General features: G+C 44.8%; 1 protein-coding gene across 3 annotated transcripts in view; it reads left to right on the forward strand.

Annotated features, from left to right (window-relative positions):
• The window catches only part of IFT54 (intraflagellar transport 54), a 334,194-nt gene that overhangs the window by 17,790 nt on the left and 300,768 nt on the right, over window positions 1-15,636 (forward strand). The window lies entirely within an intron of this gene.

The raw sequence follows: 15,636 nt of genomic DNA on the forward strand, positions 1-15,636 counted from the left end.
AACTTGTTACCAACAGTCAGTGCTGTAGCCCAAAGTTTTTCCAACCTACAAGGTGCTTCATGGGCAGCCTATTGTGAGACCGTCACATATAAGAGAGCGATTCTCTCTTCCATTATTGGTTATTATCCATTATTGTCCTTAATCCCCAATATTGAACCTGGAAGATTGTGTCAAGAAGACACTTTATATCAATGGATATCATCTTCCCTAAGAATTCCTAGGATTCTACTTTAAATATTGGAGGAGGTCATAGCAATTGGCTGGACAGGAAACACATGTAGGTGTCTTTCCTATCTCTAGCTTACCCTATCCAAGCTAATATTATTATATTATGTATGCTGAATTCTGAGAATTTCACCGAATACTTATATGCTTTCCTTTCTTTACAGGAGGAGCATCCCGAGTGCGGGAACAGTTTTTGCAGGGTCCGTAGTAAGAACTTCTACGGCCACGACATGTGCAGGGCCCATGCTCGCTGCGCAGTCACCAAGGGTGCTCTCAAGTACTGGGACCCGCAGGTATGTACCGTTTGTGAAAAACTGGTAAGAGAGGCTTTTGACGATCAAAAGTCCAATGAGTCAAGGGACGCAGCAAGGGAAATGCTGCGAAAATGGGTTAGGGGCTTCCAGAAGAACACTTCTGGCCCATACCTTCCTAATGAAAAGATGAGGGCTTGTCTTTTCCCTAGGGCATCTTCGGATGTGGTTATTCCCCAGGCTCAGCCTGAGATTCCCCTGGTTCAGATTCCGGTTGAATCTGAAGTTTCGGATGCCTTAGAGAGCATCCAATTAGAGGACAACATGTCAGTTGTCTCAGAGGAGACTGAGAACAATCTCCTAGTGAAGGAATTGGATCAGGCGGATGACGTTCCATCTGAGACAGAAGTCGAGAAAGCCGAAACGATTTCGGTATCATCGGCCACAGTGAATGAGCCGGTGCCTTCGACCTCTTCCACTGCACCCCAACTAGATTCTATCACGAGTACGTTGCACTCGTTGTTGTCCATGGTGCAGCACATTCAAAAGAAATCGTCCGAGAAGGAGGCCTCTCTTTGGACAGAAATGCATCAGCTGGTCGCAACACGTTTGGCCCCGAAGAAGCTAAACGTTAAGGATCTCCCCGCCTTCTCTGACGTTAACCCCTGGAGGTACGCAGAGCACATGCCCATGTCGGGGGGAAGATCTTCCTCTCAGAAAAACTGGGCACTGTCCCAGTGGAGGAAATTGAGTTCTGGCCCAGCAAAGGGGCCTACCCGGATTGCTATGTCCGTCTTAAGACGGAACCTGCATCCAAAGAGGAGACAGAGCCGAAGGAAACTATTGTCCTTGAACTCTCTAAGGCTCAGGCCTTATATACCACCACCTTAAAGGAGAGGGCCTTTACTAGCTCTAAGGTGCCGGCTCTCAGCAAGAAGCACCCGTCCTTCATAGCTGACCCCAAACGTGCCTTTCCCTTTATGGACAAAGGGCTTAAGGTAGCCTTAAAGGCAGTTGAGGCAGGGAAACCGTGCCCTACACTGGAAGAGTGTAGACCCTTCTCCCTTGCCTTCCCATCAGACGATGCGGACTGGAAGGATGTGCACAACACCTTCACAGTTGGGAAGCTGGAGGCAGATATTGCCGGACGACAGTTTGGCGAAGACTTCCCGAAGCTGTCAGACTTTCTCCTGCGTAGGGAACAGGAGACTAAAGAACGTCTTGCTGCTTCCTTGTCTCTGCAGACTGGCCTGGAGACAATGGCAAGCATCCCAGATACCCCGGACATGTACATGGTCTTCGCCAAATCCAATTTGGTGACAGTAACCAAAGACCTGTACAACTTTATTAAAGCCCGAAGGGCTTGCAGAGAGTTCGTGTTCGCCTCAGCTGCGGTGAGACACGAACCAAGGAAGCTGATAGCTTCTAACATCTGGGGAAAAGACCTCTTCCCAAGTGAAGTGGTCAAAGAGGTCGTGGACAAAGCCGCCACTGAGAATAGAAACCTTCTCTCTAAATGGGGCTTGTCCTCTAAAAGAAAATCTTCAGCTGATGAGGGTCCTCAGCCGAAGAATAGACCAAAACGACCTAAAGTGCCCTCTCGGCCTAAGCAACAGCAACAGCTTCCCGTGGCCACGGTGTCCCAGACGGTGGCACAACCACCCACCACCTTCCAACTGGTGCACCAAACGCTGGCGACTCAGTCACCAGTCTTCACCCCAGTGTTTGAAAGGCAATCTACGACCTTCTGGCCAAAGTCTCGAGGTTCCTTTCGAGGTTCCTCCAGACGCCCCTTCAGAGGTAGGGGCAACAAGGGTGGACGTGGCCAAGGAGGTAAATCCTCCACCCAGCACTCAAAGTGAGATGCTACCGGTAGGAGGGAGACTCTTCTGCCGGGATCATTGGACCTTCAATCCCTGGGCTCACAGCCTAATCAAGAACGGACTAGGGTGGAGTTGGAGCTCAACTCTACCGACCTTCCCTCAATTCTTCCAACACTCAACCCCCATATTGGAAGAATATGTTCAGGAACTCTTGAACAAAAGAGTTATAAGGAAGGCGACGTCTGTCAGATTCCAAGGAAGGCTATTTTGTGTTCCAAAGAAGGACTCGGAAAAGCTCAGAGTAATTCTGGACTTGTCACCACTCAACAAGTTCATAGTGAACAAGTTCAAAATGCTGACGCTTCAACACATCAGGACCCTGTTGCCCAAACGGGCATACACTGTCTCCATAGACATAACGGATGCGTACTGGCACGTTCCAATCAGCCGTCAAGTTTCCCCCTACCTGGGATTCAAACTACAAAGAAGACAGTATGTTTTCAGAGCCATGCCCTTCGGTCTGAACATAGCTCCAAGGGTATTCACCAAGCTTGCGAATGCAGTCATTCATCAACTACGACTAAAAGGAATCCAGGTGGTAGCCTACCTGGACGACTGGCTGGTGTGGGCAGCATCCGAAGAAGAGTGCAGGCAAGCCTCCAAGGAAGTGATCCAGTTCTTGGAACACTTGGGATTCAAGATCCACTTGGAAAAATCTCGACAGTCTCCAGCTCAAAAGTTTCAGTGGCTGGGCGTCCACTGGAACTTGCAGTCACACTGCCTTTCCATTCCATCAAAGAAAAGGAAAGAGATAGCAGGATCTGTCAAAAGCCTTCTTCGGTCCACAAGGATATCAAGAAGGCAACAGGAGAGAGTGTTGGGGTGTCTCCAGTTCGCCTCAGTGACAGATCCAGTATTGAGAGCACAATTAAAAGATGCATCAGGAGTCTGGAGAAAATACGCATCAAATGCTCGAAGAGATCTACAAAGACCAATACCAAATCGTCTGCAATCCCTACTCAAGCCATGGTCGGAGGCCAAAAACTTAAAGAACAAGGTTCCCTTACAACCGCCTCCACCATCTGTCACCGTTCACACGGATGCCTCGAAAGAAGGGTGGGGAGGTCACTCTCATCATCGGAAAGTCCAAGGAACCTGGTCTCCCCTCTTCAATTTCCTGGAAGCCATGGCAGTTTTTCTTTCCCTAAAGAAACTGAAACTCTGCTGCTCAATCCACATCCGTCTGGTTCTAGACAGCGAAGTCATAATGAGATGCCTAAATCGACAGTGATACTAGCCATCCTCCGCCTAGTGGAGAAGAAGAGATGGCACTTGTCTGCAGTCCACCTTCAAGGGTTCCGCAATGTGACAGCGGACGCTCTATCCAGGACCAAACCGATAGAGTCAGAATGATCCTTAGATGCAAGATCATTCTCCTTCATCTTACACAAAGTCCCAGGACTGCAAATAGACCTCTTCGCAACGAGCGACAACAAGAAGCTACCCCGGTATGTAGCCCCGTACGAGGATCCTCTAGCGGAAGCAATGGATGCAATGTCCATAGATTGGAACAGATGGTCCAAGATCTACCTATTCCCTCCAACCAACATTCTGCTGAAAGTCCTCGACAAACTGAGATCCTTTCGAGGGACAGCAGCAATAGTGGCCCACAAGTGGCCCAACAGCGTTTGGTTCCCCCTGGTAACGGAACTACGCCTGAAGCTGATCCCGTTGCCGGACCCAGTTCTGACTCAGCAAGTGCAGAAATCGACTGTCTCAGCTTCATCAGTGAAAACCCAGAACCTTCATCTCATGATTTTCTCGCCTTTGCGGTCAAGAAACGGTTCAGGATTTCTAGGGACAGTATTAACTTCTTAGAAGAATACAAGTCAAAGTCAACAAGAAGACAATATGAGTCTTCCTGGAAGAAGTGGGTGGCCTTTGTCAAGGTGAAGAAACCTAAGGAGATTTCTACGGATTTCTGTTTGTCCTTCTTCATCCATCTTCATGAACAAGGTTTAGCAGCCAATACGATTACTACATGTAAATCTGCCCTGGCCAGACCAATGCTTTACGCCTTCCAGGTAGACTTTTCCAACAAAATCTTCAACAAGATCCCTAAAGCCTGTGCAAAACTACAGCCCGCAGCTCCTCTTAAGCCCATTTCATGGTTTTTGGACAAAGTTCTTCATTTAGCATCAACCCTGAACAATGAGGATTGCTCGCTGAAAGACTTGACTCAAAAGGTGATATTCTTATTTGCACTAGCCTCGGGAGCCAGAGTTAGCGAAATAGTGGCCCTCTTGAGGGATGATGGCCACATTCAGTTCATAGACAACGGAGAACTGAACCTCTTTCCGGACCCGACGTTTCTCGCCAAGAACGAGCTGCCCACTAAGAGATGGGGTCCCTGGAGAATCTGCCCTCTGAAGGAAGAAGCATCCCTCTAACCAGTGGAATGCCTAAAGGTCTATCTTCGTAGAACTTCAGACTTTAAGAGAGGTCAGCTTTTCAGGGGAGAGACTTCCGGTTCAACGTTATCCTTGAAACAGATAAGGGCGAAAATCACCTACTATATTCGCAGAGCGGATCCAGACAGTACACCCGCAGGTCATGATCCGAGAAAAGTTGCCTCGTCTGAATTTCTTTCAGACGATGTCGTTTGAAAGCCTTCGTGCTTATACTGGATGGAAGTCCTCTAGGGTCGTCTTCAAGCACTACGCGAAGCAATTACAAGAAATTAAATTTCATGTGGTGGCGGCGGGCAGTGTAATAAAACCTGCTGCTTGATTACTGCGAAGAACAGTGCACTATTTGGGACTTATAGTGAAGGGTGTACATGATAGACTCGTAAGGCATATCATGTTGAGTTTTGTGTTTAGTGATGACACTATAGACTGTTCTCTCTACACAGGTGACACTAAGCATAATAGACTGACACAAGTGCCAGGTATTCTTATATGCACAGTGTTCCTAGTAACAACAGAATGTATAGTGAAATTTTATATTTCCCTTAGATTGGCCAATGTTTCCTTTTCAGGTGAAACCTATTTAATTTCTGTTATTACTGTTTATGCTTTTATGCAGAATTATTCAGTATACATTGTAATTGAATACAACCATGATTTCTATTTTTGTAATAAACAATAGAACGAATCTTTGTGTCTCTTTCGCCCCAAACATTCCAGTGTATGTATAAGTCAGAGCATCCTTGACTCTTTTGATATTTAAGTAAATATCGGAACTAAGATTCATATTGTTCCAAGCAAACAGGTAAGTTCTTATTGTACTAGACTGTTCATTTTACTGTTTAAGGTTTCCTACACATATATAAACCTGTCCGTCTCTTTATCGACAGACCTGGGAGGTACAGTAACCTGCACAGATCAATACCATCCTAATACAGACTATGCTTTACGTATATGATGACACTAATATACAAACTGTTTGCTAGATTGTTCGTTGAACTCACAATCCTCGGGTTTTTTCCTTGAGTCTACCCAGACTCTTCCCTGTAGGGGGCTGGAAGCACTGACATATTTCATGATCAGCTGATTGATGTATAACGGTAACATTTAAGTGTCTCTAGGTCTAAAGACCAAAAGGAAAGATTTATCTCGAGATGAACGGCACTACTGAAAATCCACAGATACATTAATGCTCTGGTAAACTTCCATCACGACGACATGGCCTGAGCCCAAAAAACGGATTTTGAGCGAAGCGAAAAATCTATTTTTGTGTGAGGTAGCCATGTCCTCCTGATGGACCCACCCTCTTTTGGGATAAAAGGATAATGAATCCCTCCCTATGGTACTGTATCTGCAACACCTACAAAGCTACAAAGAATGGCTCGGTGGAGCCTCGCCGTGGCGATTTGGCGCACTATTTACAGTACAGTGGGAGTGTCGCCTCTTTAACGACTCTCCTTATTCTTGCCTCTCTTTCCCATCGAAGTGAAAGCTCTATTGGGGGTGTAGATAGCCATGAGACGTGTCAAGAATACGTCTTCTGATATTACGCGATATACCTTTTTAAAATTTTAAGGGATATTCGCTCCAGGAGTTAGAATTCTGGATACCTTTGGTAAATTCTCTGGGATATATCACCGTAGTCAAATATACCTAGGAAGATACCTTTGAAGGAACTTCCATCAGGACGACATGGCTACCTCACCCAAAAATAGATTTTTCGCTTCGCTCAAAATCCGTTTGTTGAGGTCCTGTTATAGGGGTGTTCACCCCATCTATATCAGCACCTAGAGGTCTTTCAGCCCCCTGAGTGGATCGCTGGGTTTCATAAGGAGAGCGGACTTATGAGGTAGAGTATCATCAAAGTCAGCTTCCTTATCAGGTACTAATACTTAAGATTATTTGTTAATTGTCAAAACTCTTGAGCTTATATTCCTGCAATGTTTAATACTGGTCTCTACCCTCCACCAAGGGTGTGAATCAGCTTCATATATATGCACCGGCTAAGTTAAATATTTAAAAATGATATTTTCAATTTAAAATAAATTTTTGAATATACTTACCCGGTGGATATATATTATTATACTCCCTCCCTTCCGCCCCTCTAGAGACCCTACGGGCTGAGAAGAACTGGATGGTATCGGAATATGTTTGGTATCCTGCCGACAGTTGGCGCTAGTGTACACCCTACCAACCAGCATAGTGATCGCCCGCGAGTTTTGAATCTGCCGACCGTCGGAGACGTTAGCTTCATATACAGTATATCCATTGGGTAAGTATATTCAAAAATTAATTTTAAATTGAAAATATCATATTTCATTATGTTTTGAAATGATTTTATTCCAGCTACTAATTTCTATTTCCCAACCAGATACCTATTTAATAATGATGTGTTTTAGGTTTTAGAATAGTTTTGCAAATCAATTTGGTCACTAATTTCATTAATTTTGCTGTTGAGTCATGATCATTGACTGAATTTTGATGACGGTTTTGCGTCGCATTCATGGACTGTTGCCCTCCACTTACTTAGACTCCGACAATCCCGTCATTTTATTTGATGGGTTCTCAGGAAGATCTCCTTCCAGAGAAGGAGCAATTACAGGTGCTGGAGAAGGATGCGATAGAGGAGGTTTTAGGCAGGCCCCCATGTGTGTTCAGTAACCTCTTCCTAGTGGAGAAATTGACAGGAAGCTGGAGACCTGTCATAGACCATTCTCACTTGCATCTGTTTGTGCTTTAAACTAGGTTCAAAATAGAGACCTCCTGCACAGTAATACAGGCCATCAGAAAGAACGACTTCCTACTGACCATGGACCTTCAGGACATATACTTTCAGATCCCAGTCCATGCAAGATTAAGGGAGTAACTTCATTTTATTTTCAGAGAAAGACCCTATCAGTTCAAGATGTTGGCTTTGCCCACAGGTATTCCCTCTTCTGTTCATTTTAGGCTTCTTATGGGCACAAGTCATGGGAATAAGGTTCTGCACTACCTAGATGATTGGCTCCTACTGGCGAGTCAAGATCTCAGCTTACCTGCCACAGATAGCTTCTCACTTTTTGTCGCAATCTGGAGATCCAGTTAAATTACGAGACATCAAAACTTGACCCTTAATTTTGTCTGCAGTACTTGGGCATGGACATAGACTCAGTCCAAACCAGAGTATTTCCATCCACAGAATCCAGCGGTTGAGACATTTTGCAATGCCTTTTCTCAAGAAAGAGTTCTTCCCAGCCCTTCTGTGGCAGAAGCTTTTCAGTTACCTCGCCTCCCTAGAGAAACTGGTACCCTTTGGGAGGATATATCTTTGCTCAGTACAATGGGCACTAAAGAGCCAATGGTCGCAGATATCTGATCCCACATCGGCTCTTTTGAAGATCTCTTGACATGTAAAAACAGACCCACCTCCTCTGCCAGTTGGCTGTAGGTATGCAACACTGGGGGCACAAGTGAATGCCGTTTATCTCGCAGCCCAATTCATCCCTGGGAAAAAGAATGTAATTGCAGATAATCTGAGCCGACTAGGGACTATAGTTGTTCAGAATGGTCTTTGAATCCTCCAGTGGTAAAGAGTCTCCTGACTTTGTGGGGTTCCCCGATCATAGACATGTTCACCACCCATCTGAACAACAAACTAACTGTGCATTGTTTCTCAATCCCGGAATCAGCAGCATTAATGGAAGACGTCTATGCTTTTCCCCTATTCTTTCTGATCTGTCAGGTTCTGAGTAAAATCAGGATGTCACAGAACCTAAAAGTCATGCCAAGGTGGCCACATGTGGAGGGATACCCAGTCCTTCTAGATTTTCTCATAGAAGTTCTAAGAAAACTTTCAGATTGGCCAAAGCTTCTATGTCAGCCTTACGTTGTAGTGGTTTGCGGACTGTGGCCAGCAGTAGCACCCAAACTTCCTAGTGTCTGAATGCCGACCACACCCCAACGTTCACTACACAAAAAATATACAATGGTGGAATACCCAAAAATCTAGGTAACAGGTCAAGAGAACGGAGCTCTGGGCACCACCCCTTGATTTATACTGAGTAAGGGGACCCAGCTAGAATCTTAGTTCCTTTTTAACTTCCCTCTGCCTTAATCTTGCTGGATTTAAGTAAAATTAGAACATTAGGTGAAAGGAAAACATTATGATTTTTAAAAATCTGACAACAGGATACAGTGTGGGAGAAAAAAATTATGATAAATAACTTATTAGAAAGATTAAAAAGATACATTGGCTGAGAAAGGGACACCATGGGGAAAGGTTCTGTAATTAAATTCTGTCTATATAAAAACAAGAAAAATATTTATTTGAAAAATAAAAAAACTGTTAGGATTACATTAACATTGTTTTGTCAATTCAATTCAAATAAGAAATTAAAGGCAAAATTAGCATCCCTTTACACTCCAGCCTCAAGATAACAAGGTAAAAAAAAATTTGAATAAGAAAAATAAAGAAAATATTAACATGCTGGACACTCACAAGTTTTCCTTAAACTATACTACTCAACCATCTAGAAGTAAATGTGAACTGTGAAAAATACTGTACTGCAATAATTTTCCCTAAAGCAATACTGTCCTTATCAATATCCAGTGTACCATTTGGCTGCAAAATTCTCAGCCATTGAACAGTATGGCCGCACACAACGATGTGCAGGTCTCTGTGGGCCCACAATAGCAATGTCTAGAAAATCTCCAATTGTAAACCTGCACTGTGATAAGGTTCCTTTGTCATCGAAACTTTGCTGACCAACTACAGTAGTGCCTAAATCTCTCATTCTTGGAAGGGTTTTGATAATTTTGGAACGACCAGACTAAACTCGAACACAGTCACTCTCCTCCTAACATTCTGAATTCACTTCCTGGGCCTACGACCAGATATGCCATTTCAATAGCTCCTGTGAACCATTAATGTTTATGACACAATTTCATATAACGAGATTCTTCCTCGTTACTTCGCACATTGAACCTGACTTTACATTCTTCCTATATGTCAGAAAGACAAAATTTTTTTCAATCCTCAGTAATACACAGTATGTCATGGTTATTCTACACCCATGAAAATGGATAAGAGGCTAGAACAATTCTAATAATCTTCTGAGGCCCCTCACCATATTTATAACACCATTGGGCTGTTACCACTACTGTATGTCACCACAGAGGTACATTGCATCAGTTGATGGATACAATCGCCAGTTTTAAATATTTAACTTAGCCGGTGAATATATAATAGCTGCAACTCTGTTGCTCGACAGACAAAAAACAGTAAAAACTCGCCAGCGATCGCTATACAGGTTGCGGGTGTGCCCACCAGCGCCAACTGTCGGCCAGATACCACTCTCGATGTAAACAAAGACTCAATTTCTTCTCTGTCGACGTGTCGACAAGACGTACTTTTACTCGCTGTAGAACCTGGAGTTTTCTCAACATATTTGGTGAAGTACTTCATTTTGGTTTGAGCTTTCGCAGTGCAGGTGTTTTATCTTCATCTTAAATCTTGAACTCGTTTTTGGATAGATTTAATTTTTGATGACAAAGAGAGTATGGACTTTCTTTGACTTTTAAATGGCCGACCCTTCCCTTAGACGGAAGTGTGTTTAGGCTTTTAGCAATTATCTTATCACGTTATAAATTAATTATAGATTTTCCTCTATATATTTTATATCTCACCGCCTTTATTAGGCCTCTTCGATTAACTTTCCATTTATAATAAACATAAAAATAAATTTTAATGATTTGTTTATATGCGACCTTTCCTGAGAGTAGGCGGTCCTAACTTGGAAACCGAAGTTAAACAACGTTGAGCCCTTTTCAAGCGTAATAGCTTTTAAAGAGCTAATGATTTAAAACTTTTTATTAATAAATATTTTATGAAAGATTTTCTTTGAATAGTCTTCGTACTGTTTTCAAAGATGAACTAACGTTTAGTTTATTTATGCTACGCAGTTTGCGCTCTATCGTTACGATAGAGAGAGAGAGTATCACGGTTTCACTTTGCAGAAAGAGTAAATCGATTCTGACGTTTTGTTCATTCTTCTTTCAAAGCTTAAATGTTTTAAATTCTATTTTAAAGGAACTTTTTAATTGAAAAACCTTTCAGTTTTTTCCTTTGGTCAAATAACATGTTTTTTTGACGAAACGTAATTGGGCTCTTCTCTTAGGTGCGAAATCAAGAGAGAGAGAGAGAGAGATAGAGACGGAGGGAGAGAGAGGAGAGAAAACGTTCCGTTCAAGCGGGTAACGTTGTTCTCGAGTTACTCCCGTCCCTAGTCTCTGTACGGGGAGAAAGGATAAAACGTTTTTAGTTTTATTCTCGTCCCCAGGCAATGTACGGTGAGAGATTGAAAACGTAGTTTTGAATGAACTAGTGTTTAGTCTCTTCCCCAGCCACTGAATTTTTTATCTTAAAAGATGTTTACTGTGTTTTGCTGGTATTAATGAGCTTGCATTATACGACTGATTTCGCATTTACTACCTTTTGATGAGGGTAGAATTGCGTGCTTCAGGTAGAAATCAGTAAAAGTTTCGATTTCAGTGAAATAAGTGCAAACAGAAAATCGTAGTGATATAGTGATACAGTATTGCGCAAAGTGTTACAGTGTTGCGTAACCGAGGGTTCGTCTGTTCGTGCCTGTCGTTCACCTAGTCCGGGACCTCTTGCAAGCTCCCAAGCCCAGGGGAGAAGTAATGTCGTACGACTTATGGGTTCGAGAGGCCTTGATCAGCGAACAGACGTTCCCTCTATGGTATCGGGTGTATCTTACCAAGATCTCCCCTACCATAAGGCGAGAGAGACAATTTTCTCCTCGTCATCCGAAGGCTTTTCGCATAAGAAACCTGAAACAAGGTTTCGAGGCCCTTAAGCGAAAGTCAGTCCTTTCAGGACAGGTCCAGCGTCCTGGTTGTAGCCATTAGGACAGCTCTGACCCTATGCAGTTATCGGAAAACTGCTCGCCGCCTAACAAAAGCGTAACACAGACTCCGAGAGTCTTTTTGTTGGCAAGTTTTTGCGGTCACAGACGTTACCCTCGTCTCTTACCGCAACCATTTCCGTTGATCCTAAGTGGGTTGTACGGCAAGACATGCAGAATAAGCTTGCCTCCCTTATGGAAGACTATTCTGCCGATTAGTACGTTGAGCCTAGCCGTTTATCTCATCGAGATCCTGGCTTTCAGCCAACCTAACGTTCCTTTGTGCGTCCTGGTGACGTTGGCGTAGCTAAGTCACGTCAGTCAGGTTGTTTAGAACCACACTCGATGCGGTCTCGTGTGGATTTTCAGCCACATTTGGACGTTAGGCCACTTGCTGATGCTCCTGTTGACGTTCAGGACGTTCGCTAACAATCGGAGTTGACTTGTTTTGACGCTGTGCGTCAACCTCCGCATTCTAGAGTTGTTTTGACTGCTCAATCTAGGCGGTCAAAGCAGTCTCGAGTGGACGCTGTGCGTCCTCACGCACCTGTTGTTGTTGACAGTTCACAGACTGTCAAGCAGTTACATGACGTTGCGTCCTGGTCTCTCTCACCTGTTGTTGTTGACAGTTCACAGACTGTAAAGCAGTTACATGACGTTGCGTCCTGGTCCGCTACTAATGCACCAGTGCGTGTGGACTCTGCTTGTAAAGCATTGCCACCACGGTAGGTCTCTCCCTTGCTTGAGACTCAGCTATTATCGGACAAGGTTCCTTTAGATGAGGAAGTTGCTGTTCCCCCTCCTACTGATATTCCCTTGAGGACTCTGTCAGACGGAGAGGAGCCTAAAGCTGCTTAGCCCTCTATGGACTTTAATTAAATCATGCTGATTTTTAAGGATCTTTGTCCGGATCTTTTTGTAACTGCTGCTCCTCGTTCGCCTAAACGTCAGAGCTTACACTAGGCCTAGCTACTTCGAAGCCGTTGTTTTATAAGCTAGTGCTCTCTCGCTCTCCTAGAGAGCTTTACGTTTGCTAGGCGACTGGTTTATCACCAGGAGGAGTTTGGGGGATACAGCCTTTGCTTTCCCTTCTTTTAAACTGGCTTATAGAGCGAGAGTCTGATATGACACGAGAGAAGTTCTCGGCTTGGGAGTTCCTGCCTCTGCCCAGATAGACTTCTAAAATCTCGTAGACTCTCCCTGGCGCCTGGCCAGGAGACGCTCCAAGATTTTACAGGTCAACTTCACAGCTGTTTTCGAGCCTTTGAAGTTTTGCTGAACAATTATGTCATGCATAAACAAGGCTTTCAGGGATGGCTCCAATGATCTGACAGCCACGTTCTCTGCAGAGACAAGTCCCTCAGGGATGGCTCCATGATTTGGCAGCCATGTTCACTGCAGGAGTACGTAAGAGGCAAGTGCGCTCAATGTGTTCATTGTCAAGACAAACTTCGCGATGAAGTCTACCAGGCTGTCTTGACAGCATTTATGGAAGGCGACTGGATGGTCTCTCTCGACCTTCAGGAGGCATACTTCCACATTCCTATACACCCGGATTCCCAACCGTTTCTGAGGTTTGTTTATAGGAATGTGGGGTACCAGTTTCGAGCTATCGGAGATCAGAGCCTCCCTGTACTTGGACGACTGGCTTCTCAGAGCCTCTTCCAGTCATCGCTGTCTGAAGGATCTCAATTGGACTCTAGATCTGGCCAAGGAATTGGGACTCCTAGTCAATTTGGAAAAGTCACAGCTGGTCCCATCCCAAACTATTCTGTATTTAGGGATGGAGATTCACAGTCAAGTTTTTCGGGCTTTTCCGTCGGCCCCCAGAATAGATCAAGCCCTGCTCTCCATCCAGAAGATGCTGAAGAAAGAACGCTGCTCAGTCAGGCTGTGGATGAGTCTGGTAGGGACGCTGTCATCCCTGGAGCAATTTGTATCATTAGGAAGACTACATCTCCGTCCTCTTCAATTCCATCTGGCTTTTCACTGGAAAAAGGACAAGACGCTAGAGGCGGTCTCGATCCCGATTTCCGAAAAGATAAAGTCTTGTCTGACTTGGTGGAAGGACAATATCAGCCTAAGAGAGGGTCTTCCCCTGGCAGTTCAGATACCCAACCACGTTCTCTTCTCGGACGCATCGGACTTGGGCTGGGGCGCGACGCTGGACGGTCGGGAATGCTCAGGTCTGTGGAACTCGAGTCAGAGGAGCATGCATATCAACTGCAAGGAGCTTTTGGCGGTTCATCTGGCCTTGAGAAGCTTCGAGTATCTCCTTCGAGGCAAAGTGGTGGAAGTAAACTCGACAACACCACGGCCTTGGCGTACATCTCCAAACAGGGAGGTACCCACTCTCTGACGTTGTACGAGATCGCAAGGGACCTGCTCATCTGGTCAAAAGATCGAGGCATCTCCCTAGTAACGAGGTTCATCCAGGGCGACTTGAACGTCCTAGCAGATTGTCTCAGTCGGAAAGGTCAAGTAATTCCAACCGAATGGACCCTCCACAAGGATGTGTGCAAGAGACTTTGGGTGACTTGGGGTCAACCCACCATAGATCTCTTTGCAACCTCGCTGACCAAGAGGCTTCCAATCTATTGCTCTCCAGTCCCGGACCCAGCAGCAATACATATAGATGCCTTCCTCCTAGATTTGTCACATCTGGATCTTTACGCATTCCCACCATTCAAGATTGTCAACAAGGTACTGCAGAAGTTCGCCTCTCACGAAGGGACAAGGTTGACGTTAGTTGCTCCCCTCTGGCCCGCGAGAGGATGGTTCACCGAGGTACTTCGATGGTTAGTAGACGTTCCCAGAAGTCTTCCTCTAAGAGTAGACCTTCTACGTCAGCCACACGTAAAGAAGGTACACCAAAGCCTCCACGCTCTTCGTCTGACTGCCTTCAGACTATCGAAAGGCTCTCGAGAGCTAGAGGCTTTTCGAAGGAGGCAGCCAGTGCGATTGCTAGAGTAAGGAGAGCGTCTACCATTAGAGTCTACCAATCGAAGTGGGAAGTCTTCCGAGACTGGTGCAAGTCAGTTTCTGTATCCTCGACCAGTACCTCTGTAGCCCAAATAGCTGATTTTCTCTTATACCTGAGAAAAGGACGATCCCTTTCAGCTCCCACTATCAAGGGCTATAGAAGCATGTTGGCATCGGTCTTCCGGCATAGAGGCTTAGATCTTTCCAACAATAAAGATCTGCAAGACCTCCTTAAGTCTTTCGAGACCACTAAGGAGCGTCGTTTGGCTACTCCTGGGTGGAATTTAGACGTGGTCCTAAGATTCCTCATGTTAGACAGGTTTGAGCCTTCACAGTCAGCCTCCCTGAAAGATCTCACTCTTAAGACTCTTTTTCCTGGTATGCTTAGCCTCGGCTAAAAGAGTCAGTGAGATTCATGCCTTCAGCAAGAACATCGGATTTTCGTCAGAAAAAGCTACTTGTTCTCTGCAACTTGGTTTTCTAGCCAAAAATGAGCTACCTTCTCGTCCTTGGCCTAAATCTTTCGATATTCCCAGCTTATCGGAGATCGTAGGCAATGAACTAGAAAGAGTCTTATGCCCTGTTAGAGCTCTTAAGTTCTACTTAGCTCGTACTAAACCTTTACGAGGCCAATCTGAAGCGTTATGGTGTTCGGTTAAGAAACCATCCTTGCCTATGTCAAAGAATGCTTTGTCATGTTTTATCAGATTGTTAATACGAGAAGCTCATTCACACTTGAGTGAGGAAGACCGATCTTTGCTTAAGGTTAAGACGCACGAGGTTAGAGCTGTAGCAACTTCCGTGGCCTTTAAGCAAAATAGATCTCTGCAAAGTATCATGAACGCAACCTATTGGAGAAGCAAGTCAGTGTTCACGTCATTTTACTTAAAAGATGTCCAGTCTCTTTACGAGAACTGCTACACACTGGGACCATTCGTAGCAGCGAGTGCAGTAGTGGGTGAGGGCTCAACCACTACAATTC

The sequence above is a fragment of the Palaemon carinicauda genome, chromosome 35 (genome assembly GCF_036898095.1).
Source record: "Palaemon carinicauda isolate YSFRI2023 chromosome 35, ASM3689809v2, whole genome shotgun sequence".
In the NCBI taxonomy this organism is placed as follows: domain Eukaryota; kingdom Metazoa; phylum Arthropoda; class Malacostraca; order Decapoda; family Palaemonidae; genus Palaemon; species Palaemon carinicauda.